The sequence below is a fragment of the Cricetulus griseus genome, assembly GCF_003668045.3.
Source record: "Cricetulus griseus strain 17A/GY chromosome 1 unlocalized genomic scaffold, alternate assembly CriGri-PICRH-1.0 chr1_0, whole genome shotgun sequence".
Lineage (NCBI taxonomy): Eukaryota > Metazoa > Chordata > Mammalia > Rodentia > Cricetidae > Cricetulus > Cricetulus griseus.
The window spans coordinates 232,358,875-232,363,810 of record NW_023276806.1 but is presented as its reverse complement, the minus strand read 5'-3'; positions in this window follow the sequence as shown (position 1 = coordinate 232,363,810).

Genomic DNA, 4,936 nt, shown 5'->3' with positions numbered 1-4,936 from the left:
TGGGACCTATGGCTCAGGAGAAAGGGGTGAACATTGCTTAAGCCCCACAACCCCCAGAGGGGATTTTAGCGACAGATGGTCTTGGCTTTCAGCCACCATAGAGACCTCACAAACGCTCCTCGTGGATTGCTTAAGAGCCAAGGGACGCCAGGGCAATGATGCCAGCTGTAATTTAATCAGGTCCTTGGGGATACCTTACTGTCTCTTCTGTGGGTTAAAGGTCTCCAGGGGCCACTCTCTTGAGAACTTTCTCAGCTTGGAGATCTCAGACCCAGGTCCTCTGTGTCACCTCAGGCAGAGGCCCTACACCCCAAATGTAAGCTGAGGGAAGCAAACTGTCACCCAGTATAACTGGCAAGACCCAGTCCCCAAGGCAGTCATGCTCAGATCATCTCCCAGGCCAGTGGTGGCTGCATGAAGCTGGAACAGTAAACTGCTGGCCCCCCACTGATGGTCTCCTGACGCTGGGGTGTCAGGTGATGATGGCTCATTTGTGTAGGGTTGGCCTTAAACTCATGGCCATCCTCCAGCTTCAGCCTGTCCTGGGATTACAGGGATGAACCACACCATACCCAGTTGAGGGTGTATCTGTGTGACTCCAGGCTTATGACAGTAAGATAGGGCTTGAGAGGTGGGACTCAGAGCCTGGCTCTGTCACCAACCAGCTGGCTGATTCCTCAGCTGAAAAGATGGAGGCCTCACCTCAGGGGGTTATGAGAGTGTCAGATGAGCCACCTCACCCCGCAACCCCTTACTCCCCAGCCGTAGCGCCCCCACAGATGCAGGTGTGAATGCAAATGTCCTCAGCCCCTCTCTCTCCCCAGAGCCGGGCCTCTACACACACACATACACACTGGGCCTGCCGTAATATAACCTATTTGGAGGGTCCTCATGCTGACGACCTGCTGCTTTCCAGGCAGATCCTCAATCTGATGGATCAATACCCTGACCCTGCAGTCTGTGGACACCTGGGTTTGTTGGAGCAGGTGGAGATGAGAGAGCAGCTGCAGCCAGGTCTTAGTGATGCAGCTGTTGAGAGCCCCACAGGAGCTCAGCAGGCTCTGGGGCAGAGCCCATACCCAGGATTTCCAGCTGGGGCTGGGCACCAGGTTGGCCAGGTCTTGAGGGAGGCACTGGTGGGGATCACTGCAGACGGCTGGCCTCCAGGCCTCTCCTCTGTGAGAAACGAACGGGGTGTGGTGTTTGCTTGCTTTTGCTACCAGGCCTCATGGATCCCGGCCTGGCCTCCAATTACATAGCCAATGAAGAGCTTGAATTTTGATGCTCCCGCCTCCATCTCCCACTCCTGGGGGGATTACAGGGGTGCAGCACCACACAAGGTTGGAGGACCGGCAGGCATCACTGGTACTGGGGCAGGTCAGCAGCCACCCATGTTTACGAGGCGAGGCGAGGCCGGGTGACGACATGTCCTGGATACTGATGTTGTTGTTCCGAGAGCTGGAACACTGGGTCATGGGAACAGAGAAGAGGCAGCCGGTACGGAGGGAACCTCAGGGCCATGGTGACCTAGTCCAGGGCCCCGATTACCAGAAGCCAAGAAAAGGCACTCTGCATGCCTGACATGGAGGAGCCAGGACCCAGAATGAGTCTGCACACTCACTCACACTCACACACTCAGTCACTCACACTCACTCTCACACTCACACTCACACTCTCACACTCACTCCTCACACACTCACACCCTCACTCACACTCACACAGTCACACTCACACTCACTCACACACTCAGTCACTCTCACTCTCACACTCACTCCTCATACACACTTACACCCTCACACACTCAGTCACTCACTCACACTCACACAGTCACTCACACAATCAGTCACTCACACTCACTCACTCTCACACTCACTCACACTCACTCTCACACTCACTCCTCATACACACTCACACCCTCACTCACACACACACTCACACCCTCACTCGCAGTCAGTCACTCACACTCACACTCTCACAGTCACTCCTCACTTATACACACTCACACCCTCACACTCACTCACACACTCAGTCACTCTCACTCTCACACTTCATACACACTAACGCATGCCCTCACTCACATCCACAGGAAAGCTAACTCTGAGGCAGGTGCTGCAGTGCTGTGCTGCAGGCCCCACCCTGGAGGGGAAGGGACAAGCAAGGAGCCCCCATGCATAGGCTGGCAGAGGCGTGTCTGGAGGGTGACTCAGGCTGGACCTACAGAGTGAGGAGGAGGCATCCAGGCAGAGGCATGAGGGGAGGGATCAGTGGGGGACGGGACCAGCCCAGAGCCACTGAGGCAGGCAGGACTGGCACTGCACACGGAGAACAGGCAGAGACTGGATGGCTTGTGGCTTAGGAGGTCACTCTGAGGTCACTCTGAGGAGCAGGAGATGGGCAGGCCAGGCAAGGGTAAAGCAACCCGAGAGATGTCTTGTTTAATGATAGACGGAGGGCTAGGGGAGGGGGCAGCGGGGACGTCCAGCCTGCCCCAGAGGGACCAGCCCACTCCTGCGCCTTGAAGGAGAGGTTCTGCCAACAGCTGGAAAGCGTATGTGAGCCCCAGCACCACAGAAGGTGGCATCAGACAGCCGTTCCCAGGAGACTGTGTGCTGCTCAGGGCTGATGTCAGTCCTGGAGCAGAAGCCCTGGGGATGCCTGGGGGAGGGGACTATGGGTGGACAGAGGTCCTGGCGAGAGGCTGAACAGCAGGCATCTCAGAAGTGAAGCTGGGCTTTGGAAAAAATGGCACAGAGAGAGCCTGGCCGGGGCCAAGGACAGAAATAAAGTGTCCTACTTGATTACGTAATAGAAAGCTCCCACGCCCGGCTCTGGCGTTTGGTAAGAACTGTGTCTTTCTGTTGCACGGTAGGGCCTGGCGGTGTTAATTAGATGAGAAAGAAGGCAGGTGGCACCTGGGTCTCCATAACAGCAATAGGCAGCTTGTAGCAGCCTTCCTCAAGACCTGGGTTTGAGTCCAGGCTCAGCCACATGCTAGCCACCTTGCTTGGGTGGGAAGCTTCATATGTTCTGGGCCCTCAAGGGACTGCTCAGCCCTGGGTGGCTCCAAGTTTCCCAGAACAGGCATGGGAGAGCGGCCGGGGAGAGAGCAGGTGGGGAGGCTGAAGAGACCAGGTTGGTAACCAGAGCTGTGTGTGCAGTGGGTGGGCGGAGCTGAAGCCGGCTTTCTTCCCTGGAAAAGTCGATCTCCAGCCTGGCCGGGGAGCCGGCTGGCATACATGGAATCAATTGCACTTTTGGTTTTCTTGTTTGTTTGTTTCTTGTTTTAAGTGCTAGGGATAAAGGCCAGGCCAAGATCAGCAGGTAAGCATTTTACTCTCTGGATCAATCCCCTGATTTGTCCCATCCCACTTTCAACCAGTGTTCATTCAGAGTGCCAGGAAACTTCTGCAGTGCCTCACCCCCCCCCCCCCCCGGCTGCCGGTGTGGGGAGGCCCACAGCACAGGGCCTGGAGAGACAGGGAAGGAAGTTAGTGGGAAGAACCAGAGGGAGGGGTCCCCGGGGCTGCCCAGGCTTCCCTGCACACTCGGACATTACGGTCTTGCGTCAGACGTTCGTCTCCTGAAGGACAGAAGCAAACACTGATCCCCGGCCACCTAGACCCGAAGTCTGTCCTTTACCCCATGCCGCCGGCCGTCTCTCCCTGGTCAGACCTCACCAAGCCTCCTCAGCTCACCTTCTGTCCCTCCACCCGGCCTGGCCCACTGGGAGGTCCCTGGGAGGAGGACAGCTGTGGTCACTCTCCCAGGGTGCTCCTTTCACGGCAGAGCCAGCCTTTAACTGCAAGCCTGTGCCCGACTTCCCGTGTAATGTGTTCTAGCAACCCGGTTCCTCCGCTTGGGCCTGAGGTCTGCTCTTGCCCAGCTCCTGTCACTCCTGGCCACCTTGCCCTACTCCCACCCCGGCCGACCACAGTGTCCTGGCTGGGTCCTCTCCCCGCCTCTCCTCCTCTTCCTGTTGTCCCTTTCTCCTTCAGTCAGATGGTCGTTTTCTAGGTCTGTTCTCGCCTCCCTCATGGGGTAAGCTGCTCTCTGTCCCCACCCGAGTCCCAGTCCCTATTGTGACAGGCTTATCTGCTGGGGTACCAGAGCCACAGGGCCTCCAGCAAAACTTATTGGCACTACTTGCTGATTGGCTGAGAAATGGATGGTCTTACTCTAGGACTGAGGCTCTCTGAGCACCCACAGCTGAAGGCCACCTACAGGGAGGGGCTGGGAGTGGGTGGGGGCAGGGGTGCCATTCTGAAGAAGGATAGAAAGAGAAGCAAGAAAGGCTGGGGGTGGGCTCAGTAGGTCTGCAAGCATACTGGATATGAGACCCTGTCCTCTACCCCAGCATCAAATAAGTAAAGAAAGAAAGAAAGAGATGACTGGTGGGAAAGGGGACTTGCTGCCTGGCCTGGACCCTGTATGTGGAGAGGACTAATGCCTGTGCACTCTGACCTCTGACCTCCACAGGCATGTCATGGAGTGGGGGGTGTATTCAAATGCTTTGTTTTTCAAGACAGGGTTTCTCTGTGTAGCTCTGTAGAGCAGGCTGGACTCAGAATCACAAAGACCCTCCTGCCTCTGCCTCCCGAGTGCTGGGATTGAAGGTGTGCACCACCACCTGGTTCTTGAGTGTTTTTTAAACAAGCAAATACCCAGGGGCCTTGTAGTGATCAGCACCTGGTGCTCAGAGCCAGTCACCCTTCGAGATAGCTGAGCTAAATTCTCTCCCCTACCTCCTCCTTCCCAAAGCTCCCTCTTCTTCCTAGTCCTCCCCCTATTTCCTCTCTCCTCTCCTTTTCCTCCCTCCCAGACCCCTGGCCCTGCTCCAGAGCTGCGGACGCCCAGCTGACAGCTGGGCATACCAGCCCCAGGGGATCAGGTGGCCTCCCTACCCAGGCCACTGGCAGCCTAGTTCTCCTGGGCAGAA